The sequence below is a fragment of the Ascaphus truei genome, chromosome 14 (assembly GCF_040206685.1).
Source record: "Ascaphus truei isolate aAscTru1 chromosome 14, aAscTru1.hap1, whole genome shotgun sequence".
Classification (NCBI taxonomy): Eukaryota; Metazoa; Chordata; class Amphibia; order Anura; family Ascaphidae; genus Ascaphus; species Ascaphus truei.
Genome location: NC_134496.1, coordinates 53,538,391 through 53,558,842, shown reverse-complemented (window position 1 = coordinate 53,558,842; position 20,452 = coordinate 53,538,391). Strand labels below are relative to the sequence as shown.

General features: G+C 44.3%; 1 long non-coding RNA gene across 1 annotated transcript; it reads left to right on the top strand.

The window, feature by feature from the left end:
- The first annotated feature begins 12,897 nt into the window (after positions 1-12,897).
- LOC142465512 (uncharacterized) lies at positions 12,898-18,065 on the top strand. Its single transcript, XR_012787902.1, has 3 exons — positions 12,898-12,970; positions 13,083-13,132; positions 17,617-18,065. It is a non-coding gene; the product is annotated as an uncharacterized LOC142465512 (long non-coding RNA).
- Positions 18,066-20,452: the final 2,387 nt, after the last annotated feature.

The following is a 20,452-nucleotide window of genomic DNA, read 5'->3' as shown; positions in this document are numbered from 1 at the left end:
TTGGTAACGGTTTGCTAGGAAACTATAGGGTATATATACACTGCCCTAGATTTGATAGACCATCTCCTTTGAAAAAGTTACCCATGTTTGACGAAACGCGCCAGGATACGTCCTCACGACACGTCGTCATTACGCAGGTGCGCAATCAGGCCGGATCATGTCCGGAGCAGTGCTGAGGCCAGGTAACATCAGAGACGTTACTGAAGCAAGTTTTGGAGTTTGCGGCATTTTCTCCAAGCGTTCCAGGCTCCCAGCTGACTGCTGTCCCGCTCACACTGTGAGATCACCACTGAGGACCACGATCGCGGATGTATCTGGCTGGCGGTGATATTATTCACAAATTGCCCATGTTTAACCTATTCTTGTGAGTGACCCAGTTTCCCCTTTCCCATCCCCCCTTTCCAAAATAAATAAATAAACTCTTTTACGCTATGGGGCTTGCGCTCTCTTTTCTCTCTCCCTTCTAGGTGTACTTTTGCATGTGGTTCATCATCCTGAGAGCTACCTTATACCCCTCTACTAGAAGAGTCTGTATGTACATGACACTGTTGGACTTTGTCAAGGGACTGGTTTTTACACTTATATTTATATTCACATTTTTGTATATATTTAGTTTGTGTTTTTTTGTTGTATGTCACTATGATTCACTTTCAACTTCAGAGATTCATTTATATTTTTGATATTATCACTAGTATTACCACTATTGAATTATTTATATAGCTTCACTAACACTAATCATTTAATAATGAAATATTCACATAAAATCACTTGATGCTACTATATATCCTTTTGGTATATATATATATATATATATATATATATATATATATATATATATATTACTGTGTACACACTGTGATACCATCAGGGTCTGGAACAGTGCAGTAAGTGTACTTTTCCAGCTCACAGAGAGTTAATCCTCCCTGGAATGGCTAATGCAGCTGCTGCCTAATTAATCAGAATGGACTCCTTGAGTGAACAAGGAAGTGTTTAAGGCAAACACAGAGAGCTACAATGCTGCCATGCTGAGAGTCACAGAGATTGCCACTGCTGTTCCCAGAGAGGGACAGAGGAGCATCCTCCCCAGCTGCGGAAGCTGGCACAGACCCGCAGGCCCGCTGGAAGTTGGTTGCAGAACCTGCTGGAACTGCCTGGGTTTGAATCCCAGAGGGAAGAAGGAAAGGACGACAGACCGTGCTGTAGCGGGGATGTCCTGTCCTTGACCATGGACATATAGAGGAGCGTTTCTCTGGGCTCACGTGGGGCCGAGTTCCCCTAAGAAGGAAAGGACGCGCTGAAGCGGGACGTCAGCTCCAATGGACCACAGATAAGCAAAACACTTTATTGTTGTGCTTAAGACTGTATATGTTAGTACATGTTAGTACATGTTTTAAGCTGACAACAAGCTTAGCTGGCAGCTATCATTAGAGAGGGCTCCTAAGGGGAATAGGTGTTCTTTTTATGTTTTGTTTGGACTTAAAGGGACGGTGGGCCTGTTATCATATGATTTGATCCCTGTAAATAAACCCCATATAGAGAGATACAGTGTTTCCTTCCTTAAATTGGGACTAAAAGTGACTGCAACGTGGTGTGGGCATCACAACACATATATATACACACACACACACACACACACACACATATATATATATACACATGTAGAAAGAGAAATGGGAGCCCCACGCCCCCTAGCGGTGCTACTTCAAAGAAATTCAGCGTATGAAAAAGTTCACATGAAAGTATAAGATTTTCAAAATCAATCACAATGACTGTCCCATGTAAAGGATAAGGTCCCTCGTAGCACGCTATCACACAGTGGTTAGGTCTCCCCAATAGCCACTATCCAGAGGTATATCTTATATGAGGTAGTCCATAATGAATAAATCAGCTCAGTACACATGTACATGTACACTAACATATTGTACCCTTACCAGTAAATTAAATAAACTCAGTAGCACAGTCCATAAAGTACTGTCCGGAAACACATGAACAGGAATAAGTGAAAGGACAGGTTGAGCATCCTGTGCTGAAGCAGGGATAACCCTAGGGGGTGGTGGTGGGGGGGGGGGGGTCTTGGGGGAAGCCTTTAAAAATCTTTTGAAAGCAAGCAGTTTGGGTGGTCTAGCAAATTAGATTTTTGAGACACAAAAACTCGTGGTCGCCAACATGCGTTTCCTGCCGGTATTGTGTACGACGCCAAATTTCATTCTCTGCCTCCATTCTCCCCACTGTTGACCCAGGTTAAATCGAGGATAACTCACGGAAAATTTGGTCGAAATATCGCAGAAGGCTCGGCTCAGGAAAGCGCGTGGCGTAGCGGGAAAACAAACGGGACACATCTGTAGAGACAGGAATGGTGCAAAAAAAAAAAAATCAGCAACCCCAAATTACCGCTCACATAAATATATGCATCACCCCCACTTCACATTATACGTGAAAAATACATGTCATTTACACAATACAGTGTATTGTGAAATTTTATGTAATTGTGTCTTGTTATATATCTGGGAGCGGCGTTTAGGGGTTGGCTGTTTTTTTTCCGGCCTCTTTTTCTATCTGTTCTCTCTTTCCCCCCATATACTGCTCTTGTTCTTTTAGTTTTTCGCCCTCTTGTTGTCTCTGCTTCTGTCTCACTCTCTGTCTTGACTAGTAACTTTTTCACTTCGTACAGTACTACCGCTTTCTTTTTTTAATCTCCTTGGTCTCCCTCCAGCCTGGTAAGGCCCAACTACTGTGGAGGTCTCTTCTCAATGGCTCTCTGCAGCCGTTACAATCCCCTTTTCAACGCGCCTCTTCCCCGCACTTGCCCGGCACTCCCCTTACAGGCCACTTGTTGCTTTTGCATCATGGGAGCGTGCGTGTGATGGTGTATTTCTCAGAACCATGCGGCAGTGACAATGTCCGCACTTTATTGTGTATCCTCGTCCCCCGGTGAGGTTCTTCCTCTCCCCCCTCACTGGAATCCAAGGTAATTCCAGGGCAATAAGGCCCGCATCCAGGTGGCTGTCGTCTTCTTTGTTGGGTAATTACAAGCATTGTTGGAACATTTTTCAGTGTTGGATTGTTTACTTGGTAACCTGAAACGTTGGCGATATCGTACTTCACGTAACTCCTCGGTTTTGTGTGATGTGAGTTGAGCAGGACGATGTTTTCACTTTAATGATGACTACATCTTATTTCCTAAGCGGTTGTCTTTTTATTTGGTGAACCTGTCGGGCTGTTTACCAGCTTTATTCCAACTGTTTGCACAATATGAATATGACTCAGGAATGTGAATACTGCGCCTGATAAAGCGTCCTCCCCATTTCTTAGGGCTGTTCTATAGCGGGCGCGCTTGCTGCGCCGTGCGTGCGCGCTGCAGTTATAGGTGGCTGTGGTTAGTCAGCCTTCCTATAATAGGACCGCGCGTGCACGGCAGTGAGCGTGGAGCCGGCCGACAGGGGGGAAGACAGAGAAAATAAAGATTTTGCGCCGCTAACGCCGCTGTATTGTATGTATGTGTGTGTGTGTGTGTGTGTGTGTGTGTGTGTGTGTGTGTGTGTGTACAATGTTAATAAATTATTTAACAACGTATTTATTTATTATAAACGTATTTAACACACACACACACACAGATACACACACACACACACACACACACACACACACACACACACACACACACACACACACACACACAGATACACATACACACACAGTACCTCACTATCGCTCACAGCATACACATAAAAAGTGTGCGGCACATGCACGCGCGTTCGCACAGGCACGCGTGCATGGCTGCACACACTATATTACGGGCCTTAGGCACTAGTTTATGTAGAAGAAGAGATTGACTACAAATCATTTCCCAAACAATCCTTTTACCTGGGCCCTGAGTGCACTTTTCGCAAAGGTTTATCTCGCCTCCAGTAATACCCCATAAAGGCCAGTGCTGTCCTGGCATGCTTGGGGTGCTGCGGATCACCCATGTGCTGTCCTGGCATGCTTGGGGTGCTGCGGATCACCCATGTGCTGTCCTGGCATGATTGGGGCGCTGCGGATCACCCATGTGCTGTCCTGGCATGCTTGGGGTGCTGCGGATAACCCATGTGCTGTCCTGGCATGCTTGGGGTGCTGCGGATAACCCATGTGCTGTCCTGGCATGCTTGGGGTGCTGCGGATCACCCATGTGCTGTCCTGGCATGCTTGGAGTGATGCGGATAACCCATGTGCTGTCCTGGCATGCTTGGGGCGCTGCGGATCACCCATGTGCTGTCCTGGCATGCTTGGGGTGCTGCGGATCACCCATGTGCTGTCCTGGCATGCTTGGGGTGCTGCGGATAACCCATGTGCTGTCCTGGCATGCTTGGGGTGCTGCGGATAACCCATGTGCTGTCCTGGCATGCTTGGGGTGCTGCGGATCACCCATGTGCTGCCCTGGCATGCTTGGGGTGCTGCGGATAACCCATGTGCTGCCCTGGCATGCTTGGGGTGCTGCGGATCACTCATGTGCTGTCCTGGCATGCTTGGGGTGCTGCGGATCACCCATGTGCTGTCTTGGCATGCTTGGGGTGCTGAGGATCACCCATGTGCTGTGGATTAAGGAAGTTGGCATCGGGCAAAAGAATTACAGGCCAGCCAACAAAACACAGGGAAGTATGACATGACACTTCCCTGTGGAAATGAGATGACGGAAAAATAACAGACAAAGGCTTCTTGTAAAAGGTTGGCAGCTTTGACGTAATGCTTATTTGGCTGCTATGAATGGAAATAGATATCTTTCCACTACCAAGAAACACCCTGGCACAATCACTGTTATAAATAGCATTCATCGGGTAATTGCCCATTTGTGTATGGTAAGACCCTCTTTAGTAGAGACATGTTAAACATTTGCACACACTTGCTTTTGTGATGGATTTTGGACATTCACAGCTAGCAAACAATAATACATTTCTCCAGAAAGCAACAAGTCCAGATATCCTAATCGAAGAACGAATATGACACCATGTCAATGAAAATGTAAGTGATTATTTGGCATAAGTTGGTGAAAATTGTTGGGTTTCACCCATATTCACATAAACAAATCAAGAAGTAACATTTTTTGCCCCCTTCAAACTAACAATTGGCATTTGAATAAACGTTTTGCAGATTTCTTATAACGTCGGAAGGAGTCGGGGAAGGTTGTCACATCTCCACAATAAGAAAGTCATTTGTAAGGGATCACCAAAAAATGGCCAGTATAGGATAGTGCAAAAAGGACGTAACTTCTTTGTTTGCTAACAAACATTGCAACGAAGTAGCAGATTAATGATAATAGAGAAGTTTAGCATTTTTAAAGGCCATATTTTATGGAGGTAAGAATGTAACATATTTACTCCTGTTCTCTGTACACACGAATAGGCCCAGTGCAGTCAGCAGCAGTGACACTAACACGACACACACGTTAGAACAAGCTCCGAGAGAGCTGGCACGGCATAATCAGGTTCAAAGCTTTTATAGGGTATTAAGAGAAAAGAATGGTGCAAATGCAATAAGAGGCCATTTACATTGTAAGAAAGGACAACTGTAAACTGTCAATGGGATTACACATAGATCAGAGCATGCAAACAGTGAGTCATTACTCAGGCACTAATTAGTAGAAATAAAGCGGGTGAAAGATTATCATAAAGGTGATTATAATCATAATGTAATGTAACGACATCAGAGGTGGAGATGTGTGGCCTGGAGACCTCATTCATTTGAGAAAAATCCCCATTTTAAATCTTTGAATCATTTACTCAGTGATTTCATGTTTTTTCATGCTGATTTTCTTGGCAACCCCTGAAAACAATAATGCTGTCATGTATGTCCCAGTGCCCTGAAGTCATGCATTAACGTTAATAACATCTCTACGACTTTCTCACCCTTTTTACCTTTTTTGTGTGTTGGACTGGGGTAATGATGGGCCCAGAGAGGTATATAAATGCCCACTATAAGGCCATAGTGGACAAAATGATATGCACGGGCTTGCACTCATGTATACATACATACATACATACATACATACATACATACATACAAACACATGCATGCATACACATACATACATACATACATACATACATACACACACACATACATACACACACATACATACATACATACATACATACATACACATGCATACATACACATACATACATACATACACACACACACACACACACACACACATACATACATATACACACACATACATACATACATACATACATACATACATACATACACATGCATGCATACACATACATACACACACACACACACACACACACATACATACATACATACATACATACATACATACACACACACACACACACACACACACACACACACACACACACACATACACACATACATACATACATACATACATACATACATACATACATACAAACACATGCATGCATACACATACATACATACATACATACATACATACATACACATGCATGCATAGGAAAAAAAACATGCAATGATAGAAACAGACCAGACTGATGCTCACTGCAGTCTCACAGACAGTCATTGGAGAATAAGCCTACCCAAGATTAGGGGAATCTCCTGCTCACGGTGGGAGACTTGGCCAAGCTAAACCGTGAGGGCCCACCTGATGCTGGACCAATCTGCTCTGTGCCTGTATTTCTATTTGTGCTGTCATTCAGTATCCCCATTGGGGCATGAGCGCTAGCTGACTGATTGAATGTAACTATTTATATATTCTAAGGTTTTTTTTTACCATATACAGTATTCTGTATATTTCAAATGATCAGCAATTCATGTTTTCTTATGCCTGTGCATGTATATCAGCTTTTATTAATACAGTATTTACAATTCAGTTGTATTCAATTAAATACAATGCTTTTTATGTAAATGACCTACTGTTTTCACCCTGAACCAGTTAGTATATCATGGAAGTTGCAATAAAATAAAAACACTCTCCAATGTGTTATTTATTTGCTGACAATAATAAATAATCTTATATAAATATAGATTTTTTTTTTGGCAGAATCACCCTACGCGTTTCGTGACGCTAGTCACTTCGTCAGTCAGGTGGTTCTGCGACTATAGAGAACACTGGTGTTGATTTCCTGCAGTCTCGTCCCTATACCGAGCATTGTGTAGCCTGGAGAGGTGTTTTGGCAAAGTGCTGTGTCTGCAGTTTATCATTGGAACTTCCAGCGACGGCGCATGTTCCAGCCACGTCATCTGAGTGCGACGAGACCAGCGGGTCTGCGATCAAAGCACCAGCAAGCGTGACGGTGGCGTCCGAGCCCCGAAAGCAAATTGTGGCGTTCCCCCTTAGGATCCAGCACGGAGGGAGTGATTGAGCTGCTGAGAACGCTGGTTTTCCATCACCCCGTCATGAGTAGGATTCTAATTTTACACCTACCAGACGGGATCTCTACAGCCTTTGCGCTTTACTTTTTAGACATTTGTTTTGTCTTTGCAATGCTTCTTTATTTTTATTATTAAATAGCACCAGTTTATTGTTGAGCTATTCTGTGTTTTATGTGTGTCTGTGTGTTGTTGTAGTTAGTGGTTTGATTCAGTTGTTTTGTGTCAGTGTTGCACTATGAATTTTCTTTTTGTTTATCCACACATGTTATGAGACATCAATCAAGATCTATTTGGACATTTGATTGGACACTAAGGACTGGACTAATATTTGGTCAGAGATCACCTTAGGTGTGGTATGGGTTTTATCTCGGCGCCGGTATATTGGGTTATTTCGTGCTTTGCTAGTGATCTGTATCGGTCATAGTTACCAGGCAGCCTAGTCTTTCCATAAAAAGGTATTTTGTAATCGCTTTTAGTAATAGGTTTTACTAGATATTTTTAAGCATTAGCGCTTCAAACACATTTTTCTTTTTCCGTCACAGAAATGTATCCCATGTGAAGGTGAGCAGTGGCTTTAGCAGCAAGGCGGGGCCTCCAACCATCATCGGAAGTGGAGGGGAGCACGCAGGCCATGTGGAGTTGTGTGGCACTAGTGGGGTTGCATCCTCCGGGGGACAAGTTGGTCCAGCAGAGCAAGGGAGTGCAGGAACAGGACCAGCGTTGCGTTGCCAATGTCGGGCAGTTTCCAGGGTCTCATTGGAGCGCCAAGAGGCTACTATGGAGCAGATTTTGTGTCACTGTGCAGTGGCGGGTAGTGGCTGATTGGCACTGGGGGAGCATCCAACAGCGTATTGGTTAGAGCGACATGGGCAGCGGTGCTCCTGCCCCCCTAAGAGGAGGGTGTTGGGGTGCTTGGAAGGGAGCCTCAGTGTCACCTCAGCCATCATGCACGGGGGTTCAGTGGGAGGTACATGGAGTGTCCCGGGGGAGGGGGGTTGCTGCGGTCAGTGTCCTGACAGAGGAAGAGGCAGCTGCAGGGGGGCTGTTGACTGCAGCGGCACAGAACTCGTTGGCCAGCAAGGGATTAAGTGAACTCGTTTTGGCTGATGGAGCATCAATTTTTAGGTCCCGGAGGGTCTAGGTTTTATCAGTTGGGTGTTGCAGCTTGAACTGAGTACAATATCGGATGGAGTGGGGGGATACGCCTCAGAGGGGTGGTTTCCAAGGGGTTGGTCAGGATGTATTTCGGGCATGGAAGTTATAGCATAGGGGAACTGGCAATGGAATGGTGGTTACCTCTGGGCAAAAGAGCACGCTGGTAGTGGTTAGAGGTAAGTTGGCGGAACTGAGTCTGGTTGCAGGGACTAGAGGGAAAAATGGCATAGAGAGATAGGTGCTGCAGCGGCAGGTATTGCAAGGGTGAGTAGTGAAGTTACAGAAGGAAATGGTAAAGAAAGCGAATCAAGGGTAGGGGACGCTAGTTATAGAGATGCATCCTTTGCATGTGTGGCTAGTCTACTAGGTCTTCACCTTATCCCCATAGTGAGGGAACGGATATGGAATGCAGAGTATATAGATATTCTGACACTGCTTCCTGGCTATAAGGAATCCGTGAAGTCTGATAGCAGGATGATAATAATAATTGTTTGTTCTTGTATAGCGCTGCTAGTTTTACGTAGCACTTTACAGACACAGTCCCTGCCCCTTGGAGCTTACAATCTATGTTTTTGATGCCTGAGGCACAGGGAGATAGTGACTTGCCCAAGGTCACATGGAGCCGACACCAGGAAATTAACCAGGTTCAAACTCGGTGCCAGTCAGTGTCGTTACTCACTGAGCCGCTCCTTCTCCAGGACCAAGAGAGCAAAAGGAGGCAAGCTCAATAGCCACTTGGGAATGGACTGGAGGCCTTCTTCATTCTGGCAAGCATAATAATAATAATAATAATAATAACAACTTTATTTATATAGCGCTTTTCTCCCAATTGGATAGAAAGTTTCACAGTTTCTAACAGGAAAAAGAGGAAAACATTTCAGGTCATAAAAGATACAAAACACAAGGAAAGATACCATACAGGAATGGACGGTACTGTATCTATTAAATGCCGGACAGGTGGTGGTTCATTAATTAAATGCCTGGGTAAACAGGTAGGTCTTGAGCCTGTGTTTATAGATTCCCAGAGGGGGGCCTCTCGCACTGTACGGGGCAAACTGTTCCAAAGATTGGGAGCAGCGTGGCTAAAAGCTCGGGCCCGAAAGGAAGTCACGGAGTTTCTGGGAACTGTTAGGAGTCCTTCACCTGCAGGTGGAAGCGAGCAAATGGGAGGGTACGGAACTAGAATCTCTGTAAGAAAGCTGGCACCCTGGGCATGTAGTACTTCGAATGTCAACAAGCCAATCTTGAAATAAATTCGCCATTTTACTGGCAGCCAGTGCAGAGAATGGAGAACAGGTGTCATGTGGCAAGAACGGGTCTGGTTACTTAGCAACCTGGCCGCAGCTTTCTGTACCAGCTGAAGGTGGTGCAATCCTTTTTCTGAAAGACCCAGGTAGAGTGCATTGCAATAATCTAGGCGTGAGGACACGAAGGCATGGTAAGCATAGGCGGATCCTCAAGGGGGATCAGGTGCTTAATCCTGACTATGTTCTTTAGGTGGAAGAATGAACAAATGATCACGACTGACATCTGATGTTTAAGGGTCAAGTCGCAGTCAAAGAAAATACCAAGATTCCGCACACGGACAGAGTTTAGCAACTGGGAATCTCCAAGCTTAAATTGTTTGGCTGAGCTGCAGTCTTGTGGTTTTCTGATGGTGAGCATTCGCCATGAGTACGTCTGTCTTATCAGTATTCAATGTCAACCAACTGGCAGTCATCCACTCTAAGAGCTCAGATACACATCTATTGAAGACTGATAATGGGTCCTTAGTAATCGATGCAAAGGACAAGTAGAGTTGAGTGTCACCTGAATAGCAGTTATAACCCAGGACATGCCGTCTGATTATGTCACTTAGTGGCATCATGTACGCTGCGAACAACATAAGAGATAGGATAGAACCTTGTGGCACTCCACAGGGGCATTGATACAGAGGAGTACACTCCGGAAGATACTCTCTGTGATCTACCAGTGAGAAAATATCTGAACCGGCTCAGAACTGTGCCACCCAGTCCACAGAAATCCTTCAGGCGCTCTGTTGCAGGGACAACACAACGACACGTGAGTGTTCTGAGTATAGGCTTTTTATTTCTCCCCAAAAAGTGTCACAAAACAGAGCTTATCTTCAGCACATAAAGGGTTAACGAAAACATAAGTTCTTGATAAGGGCTTCAACCTTTTCCCGCAAGGGTTTCTCAAGTCCATGATACAGAAGAGCAAGAGTTCCAATATAAACAGACCTTATTGCAGGCTTTCGCCCTTCAGAGTTTCAGTGTGTCTTTCTCTGGTGCAGTCAGGAAGAAGAACCATGAAAAAGTCAAGAGACTGTGTTTTTCAAGCCCCTTAAAGAGGCAGCTGGGACCTGGTTAATTAATCCAGCCTTTTCAAAGCTGTGATTAACCAGATCACTGCTGGACTGCAGACCTATACATAGGTCTCCCAGGCATACTGAATTCATCCTGTCACATGCTCCATTAAGATCCCATGGTCCATGGCATAAAATGCTGCAGAAAGGTGAAGGAGTACTAAGATCGAACAGTCACCTCTGTCTCTCGCCACCAGGAGATCATTTAACACATGAACCAGAGATGTTTCAGTACTTTGCAGTCTCTTCAATCCTGATTGGAATGGGTCATAAATGTCATGGGTTAATAGATGGGTTTCCAGTTGGGTTGCAACCACTTTCCCAAGAACCTTCCCTAAGAAAGGAACATTTAATACAGGCCTGTAATTAGCCATGAAATCTGGGTCTAATGAAGAATTTTCTAGAAGAGATTTGGTTATTGCTTCCTTCAGCGGTTCTGAAAAGATCCCCATCTGCAAAGAGCAGAGGACTGTTTTGTCAAACACTGGGCCGATTATATCAACACAACCTAAGAGAAGGCGTGTTGGGATTAGAACCAAATCACAGGTAGTGGTATGTACTGTAACCCCTGGATTGTTTGAACAAGGTCTTCTACATCCAGATGGTCAAAGCTAGTGTGGTGAGAAGAAGCCGTAAAATTGCTCAGCTCTCTTCAAATATGTGGAAACCATTGAGGAGGCTTGCAAATTGTATTGTGGATCAGCATTGTGGAAGTATCACTGAGACGTTCGCTAGAAAATGGCCAACAGAAGTCAGAGTGTCTAATTACTACCTGGTTTTAATAAACACTATTGGAGCTGGAATTACCGCGACTGACCGGATGTTGTCACGTCCCAAAACAGGGTTAATTATCGCTTTGGCTAGCGTGAAGTTACTTACGTGATTTTACCCTCTGTCATTATGACTCACGAACCATCATCCACATCATTATCTTATTGCCAAAACAAGCAATTTCAGCATCATATATTAGTCCTATTTGAAAGTTGAACATCTAGTAGTAGTGGTATCAGGAATAAGTCAGCCCCTTAAGTGCTATCTGTGCTGTGCCAGGCAGGCAGTGCTACACCCGTCCCTAACATCTCTGTCAGAATTGACAATTCTCATCTGCAAGGACCCACCAATGACATAACGTACATGATGTATGTCAAAAAGACATTCAGCGCCTGCATCAGAAACACGTTCAATAGATGTGAAAATGTATGTATGCATATGTAACCCCTCTTTATTGCCTGATATATGCAGTTACCCAGGTGGGGGGGGCCAGAGTCCACCTCCCCCATATTAGAAATATTAGAGTTCAGCCCTGCTATCAGACAACACAACCAGGCATAGGAATGTCATGGGTTGTAAATTGTATTCTGCGTTTTATGGTAGAGTAACACTTGGTAAAGTTGCCCCACAAGGTTATGTTAGTTGCTAGTCAAATTGAAAAGTTTAATTATAAAGCAGTTTCAATAAATAACTGTTTGAGAAACCTCATAAAAAATGTAGGAAAAAAAGCATTTCATATAAGGGGTCAAAACAATATAAAAAGAACCAACATTCTTCTCCATTTTCCATCTCGATCCCTTTAGTGTGAAATGATCGGACTTTTATATATGAAAGGCCATATTTTTAGACACTCACAAAAATGGCTGACATTAGAAGCTTGGTCATTTTCAAAATACAATTCCGCGCCTCTGTACTATTATATCAATATGGGCCCACTTCTAAATATTTTTGTGCCCTATTATACCATTTTTACACCCCTCTTTCACCCCAAATATGTTGGTGCCCTTAAAATAAATGATAATAACAGTAATTGTTAGGCCTTTGGCTTCGACTTGAGATGCCCTGAGCAGTTTAATTATTCTTTGTTATAAACCAAAAAGGAAATAGAGATAATCTGGATTGACTCCAAACTGATTCTGTTAACAATAGTAGGTCAGTTCTATGACTACTGATATTCTTGCACAATGTTTGAGTTTAACATTCATCATCTGAAAATGTCCTGTTGCTTTAACTGCTTAACGACTAGAAGCTCCACCATGGAAGCAGTACGCTAGGACCCGGGCTGGTAGGGAAAGAGTTAACTGGATAAGGAAGAGAAAGGTAATTGAAGCACACAAAGGGGGAACATGCAACCTTTCCCATGGAAATATTACATCTTTCATGCAATTGTTAATAATAACACAGCAATTCTATAACCTTTGGCTTCCCCAAGGTCACACTGAACTGCGGATGGATCTTGAATTGAACTTTCGCACTTCAAAGGTACGTAAATTAACTATAAATATGCTTTCTGACCTACTACTAAAATGAACCAACGGCAGTGACTCGTTTAGATGAGTTAAATCCAAGTTATTAGTCCCCCACATATAAATACACTTCCGATATGTTTAATGAAAACGTTTTTAAGGCGAGTTTACATAGGGGTTGCGCTGAATGTTTAGCTCCTCTTGGTTTAAGGAGGTGACTATTGACCAGGACCTGCACTCCCCTTCCACAAGCAAAGGGTCCTCTTCTCGTGCTCCAACGGGGGGGAACAGGACACGGTTCCAGTAGCCACTAGTGCGACGCGTTTTGTGCCTTTCAGCTTCATAGTGGGGTACACTACACACAGTGTTGCAGTCAGTGTCACGGAATACACTTCTCATAAATCCAGACCTTTATTTGTATTATTCATTAGATTTATTTTGCATAGTTCAATTCAGGGGGAATAGGATCTTACATTACTGAAACATCTGGATGTCACATACTGTATATTGAAACCCCTGGACTATGTGTCCAGAAGAAGCACCAGGACAGACGGACAACGTTGAGGAAGTCACTGGGATTAAGTCATGATCCGTTTTGAAATTCAAATGAAAAAGAAGGAAGACTGAGGCAAACCATTTCTTCTGAGCGAGTGATTAGTCAGGAATACGTATAATGAGGCAGATTATTCTGCAATGTATCATTGCAACAACACTTATTACAGCGGTCTATTCTGGAATAAGGTGCAGTAGTTAAATGACTGAGATAGGAGTGATTGATACACCATTAATTATTCCCACATGACTAATCTGCCGCTTGACGTGTCTCGGTCTAGGTAAGGCCAGGGAGCGCCCACTGTGGCGGACGCTGCAGGGACAAGAGCCGCCCCTCGAGTGGGGGGGGGGGGGCGCTGCGCTGCGCGGAGTTTTTCCAGGCTGCAAGAAAATTGTGAGGGGAACTAGCGACGCCCCCCCTCGGCGGTTCAGCCAATGAGGACGAACCTGCCGGGTGACGTCACGACCACTCCCCAGTCACACCCCCCCTGTCATCCCCCCCCACATCACTGCAGACCGGGGGACTCAGCTGCGCGCACCGTCAGCCTCGCAGACGCGCGTGCAGCGCAGGCAGCGGGGCCGTAGCCTAAGAAGAGTGTTAGAGAAGGAGGAAGTGTTTTTGTATTTAGTGAGGTTACATGTTAAGATGGAGGTTAATTATGAATATAAGAGATTTAGGCAGAGCTGGACAGACAGTACAACCCTTTCAGTAAGTTATGAAGTAAGTCAGTGAAAGGGAACTGGATTTGGACATCCTCCCCAGATTTCAGGAATAGCCAAGTACACAGACAAGTTATGGGGAGTCAAAAAAGTAGCCAAAGACATAATGATGAAGAACACCTATAAGGTAATTACACTCACATAACTCAGACAGGCTCTTCTTCTCCTAACCCAAATCATTGTGCGTAGGGAAAGTTTCTTATCAGTTCTTTCTCTGTGTGTAGGGCAGGGGTGTGCAAACTGAGACTGTCACTCTCTATCTCTGTGCCTCTCACTGTCACTACCTATCTCTGTGCCTCTCACTGTCACTACCTATCTCTGTGCCTCTGAGACTGTCACTCCCTATCTCTGTGCCTCTCAGACTGTCACTCCCTATCTCTGTGCCTCTCAGACTGTCACTCCCTATCTCTGTGCCTCTCAGACTGTCACTCCCTATCTCTGTGCCTCTCAGACTATTACTCCCTATCTCTGTGCCTCTCACTGTCACTACCTATCTCTGTGCCTCAGACTGACACTCCCTATCTCTGTGCCTCTCAGACTGACACTCTCTATCTCTGTGCCTCTGAGACTATTACTCTCTATCTCTGTGCCTCTCACACTGACACTCCCTATCTCTGTGCCTCTCAGACTGTCACTCCCTATCTCTGTGCCTCTCAGACTATTACTCCCTATCTCTGTGCCTCTCAGACTGTCACTCCCTATCTCTGTGCCTCTCAGACTATTACTCCCTATCTCTGTGCCTCTCAGACTGTCACTACCTATCTCTGTGCCTCTCAGACTGTCACTACCTATCTCTGTGCCTCTCAGACGGTCACTACCTATCTTTGTGCCTTTCAGACTGTCACTCCCTATCTCTGTGCCTCTCAGACTGAAACTCCCTATCTCTGTGCCTCTGAGACTATTACTCCCTATCTCTGTGCCTCTTAGACTGACACTCTCTATCTCTGTGCCTCTCAGACTGTCACTCCCTATCTCTGTGCCTCTCAGACTGTCACTCCCTATCTCTGTGCCTCTCAGACTGACACTCCCTATCTCTGTGCCTCTCAGACTGACACTCCCTATCTCTGTGCCTCTCAGACTGACACTCCCTATCTCTGTGCCTCTCAGACTGACACTCCCTATCTCTGTGCCTCTCAGACTGACACTCCCTATCTCTGTGCCTCTCAGACTGTCACTCCCTATCTCTGTGCCTCTCAGACTGTCACTCCCTATCTCTGTGCCTCTCAGACTGTCACTCCCTATCTCTGTGCCTCAGACTGTTACTCCCTATCTCTGTGCCTCTCAGACTGTCACTCTCTATCTCTGTGCCTCTCAGACTGTCACTCCCTATCTCTGTGCCTCAGACTATTACTCCCTATCTCTGTGCCTCTCAGACTGTCACTCCCTATCTCTGTGCCTCTCAGACTATTACTCCCTATCTCTGTGCCTCTCACTGTCACTCCCTATCTCTGTGCCTCTCAGACTATTACTCCCTATCTCTGTGCCTCTCACTGTCACTCTCTATCTCTGTGCCTCTCAGACTGTCACTTCCTATCTCTGTGCCTCTCAGACTGTCACTCCCTATCTCTGTGCCTCTCAGACTGACACTCCCTATCTCTGTGCCTCAGACTGTTACTCCCTATCTCTGTGCCTCTCAGACTGTCACTCTCTATCTCTGTGCCTCTCAGACTGTCACTCCCTATCTCTGTGCCTCAGACTGTTACTCCCTATCTCTGTGCCTCTCAGACTGTCACTCCCTATCTCTGTGCCTCTCAGACTGTCACTCTCTATCTCTGTGCCTCTCAGACTGTCACTCCCTATCTCTGTGCCTCTGAGACTATTACTCCCTATCTCTGTGCCTCTCAGACTGTCACTCCCTATCTCTGTGCCTCAGACTATTACTCCCTATCTCTGTGCCTCAGACTGTTACTCCCTATCTCTGTGCCTCAGACTATTACTCCCTATCTCTGTGCCTCAGACTGTTACTCCCTATCTCTGTGCCTCAGACTGTTACTCCCTATCTCTGTGCCTCTCAGACTGTGGTTGGTGGGGAAGATAATTCTGTATGGTCCACATTATACATATATTTGTTTCAGGGGCTTCACCCTTTATGTACCTGTGATAGCCATTAATTCTGTACCATGGATGAAGTTTCCAAATCTTCATGAAGCTAATTTTGTTAATCTGCATGTAATTAAGAATCCTCCAGGGAGACATATAGAAGGTGCGTTATCGGTATCTGATAAATGTCGCGATAGGATCAGTGAATTGCAGCGGTTAAACGCCAGCGAGATTGTCGCAAGCAAGAGTAATTCTCCCAGCGTGTCAGAGGATCTCAGGCTATTTATGCAAATCTTCCTTCTGTGGAAAATAGCACCTGATTATTATTATTATTACCTGATTATTATTATTATTACCTGATTATTATTATTATTACCTGATTGGGAAAAGACGAATCTTTATGAGCCCGGCGCAGTTTACAGGCAGAGTTACCCCATTAAGTTCCTACACAACATTTGGAATGAGGGTCACATTTATCTCATTAGCTGATTTTTCACCCTTGGGAACAGGATCTGCCTAAATGCACCAGCTGATCAACTGTGCTCCAACAACAGGCATTGTTTTGGTTTGTGTGCGTTTATACAAACGTCTTTAGAGTTTATTTATTTATTCTTCTGCACCTTTAATCTAATCCTTTGCACCTTTGTTGGGAAAGAACCTTATTGCACAAGTATTGAATTAAAATATCCTTCCACTCCCATGTAGTATTTCAAAATAAACATGTTGGTAAAAAGCCACCAGATCATTTACAGTTGTGACACAATCGTAGCCAATCCATTACACGATTAACCTCTACCCCAGCCGAGCAGGTAATTCCTTATATAACTGATTGAGCCCAGAGGCTCCAGAGTACTTGAGAGAAACAACATGGCCGCCTTGCTGAGGGTCGGTGTGTGGCATGGCGCCTTGCTGAGGGTCGGTGTGTGGCGTTACTTTAGAGCAGTGATTTCCAACTCCAGTCCTCAAGAAGCCCCAACAGGTCAGGTTTTAAAGGCCTCCCAGCTTCAGCGGAGGGGTTTCTGTCAAAATGACTGAGCCACTTGTGATGAAGCAGGGATATCCTTAATACCTGGCCTGCTGGGGTTCTTGAGGGCTGGCAAATGATTTGATCGGCTCCACCATGAAGGTGTTACCTACTCCTCCTTGTTTTTCTAACTCTGATCCGTTTATATTTTGGTTTCTTACTAGACCTATGGGGAGAAATGAAAGTTGAAGTGAATTGGAATCTAACACATGTGGAAGTTCTGACCCGATAAAGTCCCACACCCAGGAACAGCGGAGCTCCAGAATAAAGGGATGGGGTCTCTATCTGTCCCACGGGCAGAGGCCTTATTATCCTGGAAATCTCACGTAGCTTTGGATATGTTTCTGCTCATTTGCTTCTGCAGATGCTTTGTAAAGAGGTGGTGTGTCATCTGGAGGTAAAGGGCTTAAAAACCAGCCCTGGCTGCAGCTGTCCTTTAAGCAGCGACATCACCACAAGCTTTTCTTCTTTCTTTTTCTTATTTGTATATGTATAATTCTACATTCTTACCTAAACTGGCAATGGTTGGCGCTCCTGTTATAAATTTGTCAAAATCCTGATGGTGTTTCTAACATAATGGCTGCTTTAGTCAGTGTAACTCAGCTGCTACAATGTATCCTGATATTACTAAGGTAACATTATCTATTGTTACAGTTTACAGCACAAACTGCTGGGAACATTGGCAACAAATTATCACAAACAGGAAAGTGTTGCAAAGATCTTGCACTGCTGGGGAGGTGGGCTAAAGCCTGTATAGAAATCAAAAGATGCTTTAAAACTAATTGAAAATGACATTAAGAACTGAATAATAAAAAAGAAAAAATGCAGTAAGTATTATCTAATAGTACACAACGCATTTAAAAAAAAACCCTCCATATAAGATTTCACATGTTTTGCTGCTTTAAACTTCGAGCAATCCCATTCCAACTTTATATTATAACATCCTCCGTGCCAGAAAAGCCGCATACCTTCATTATTATTATTATTATTCTTTATTATTATTCCTTATTGTATTGTATGTATTTATTTATATAGCGCCATTAATGTACATAGCGCTTCACAGTAGTAATACACGTGGTAATCGAATAATTAACAGATAATATAAATAACAGATCATGGGAATAAGTGCTTCAGACATAAAAGTAACATTAAGGAAGAGGAGTCCCTGCCCCGAGGAGCTTACAGTCTAATCGTTAGGTAGGGAGAACGTACAGAGACAGTAGGAGGGAGTTCTGGTAGTTCTGGTTATTTGAAAAACGTCAACATATTCCGCCGCAGTGCGGTACAATGGGGGTAACGAGAGATGTCATTAACAAACAGTTACCTACAAATACAGGTACAGAGGCTAACCTGATCCGGAGAGCTTACACTCTGCACTATTGCCCGCAAAGCCCCATTGGCAAGTGCCTATGGGACTGACTATACTAGGAATGTCTTATTGCTGTCTCTCCCCATTTTCTCCACCTATAGATACAGTCGCTAGTAGTATTGATATTTATGCCCTATCCCCCGGGATCGGCGAGGATAAAGTCCGTACAGTATTTGTGATGTGCCGGAGGAGATATTTCCTGTCCTGCAGGCAGAGGCGACAGGGAGGCGTGTCGGGAGCGCGGCTGTGACATCACGGAGCTGGTTGGTCCTCGTGATCCGGCCGTCGCGTGGGAAATACAAACCTGTTTGTAGCGCAAAGCGCCGGTCTCCCCGCAGCGCGTGCACCATGCGCATATGCATTGGCGTCCTAGTGTTTGTTTCGCCGTGAGCTACGGAGTTCATAGCTGCACTATGGGAGCAGCCTTACTCGTCAAAACAGAGCCCAACAGCAACAATACTGAATAGGACTGAATTATGGCCAAATGAACTTTCTCAGGTTTCTCTAGTTGAACTCACTCATACAGTCAATTACAGAACATGACCTGTCACGGATATAATTGTACTCATGACAACCGAGTCCTCTGTGGCTTCGTTTATTCTCTGGGGACCTGTAAAAGCCGCACGCGCTGATAATAGAGACGTCTGTGGCATTAGATTAGATGTCGGGATTTGCCTGACCTGGGGTTATCTTGGCGGGGAGGGAAAGTTTATCATACTTTGGACAAATGATGTTACAAAAACTACACTACATGAAATGTTAGAAACAATGAAAAGAGACAGTATGCAGCAGGCGTTTATGTATCACAATATAAGTCATAATAAAGGGTTAGTTAGTGACGAGGAAGTGTTGGGTTTTAAGGAAATCGCACCTCAAAGTACTATAGGGGAGATTACCATTATACAGGGGGCATTGCAAGTACTATAGGGGAGATTACCATTATACAGGGGGCATTGCAAGTACTATAGGGGAGATTACCAGTATACAGGGGGCATTGCAAGTACTATAGGGGAGATTACCATTATACAGGGAGCATTGCAAGTACTATAGGGCAGATTACCATTATACAGGGAGCATTGCAAGTACTATAGGGGAGATTACCATAATATAGGGAACATTGCAAGTGCTATAGGGGAGATTACCATAATATAGGGAGCATTGCAAGTACTATAGGTGAGATTACCATTATACAGGGAACATTTTAAGTACTATAGGGGAGATTACCATTATACAGGGAACATTGCAAGTACTATAGGGGAGATTACCATTATACAGGGAACATTGCAAGCACTATAGGTGAGATTACCATTATATAGGGAACATTGCAAGTACTATAGGGGAGATTACCATTATACAGGGAGCATTGCAAGTACTCTAGGGGAGATTACCATTATATAGGGAACATTGTAAGTACTATAGGTGAGATTACCATTATACAGGGAGCATTGCAAGTACTATAGGTGAGATTACCATTATATACGGAGCACAAAGTGTCATCTCCACATGATGTAGTCTTGCTGTCCAAACAAACCCTTTTTGTTCCTTTGTGAAAAACTTCTAAGTATGAGGTACCTGTTTAAAAAATATGGTCCTTGGTTTGTGGATCAAATATTTGAATCAATCTCTTGGGT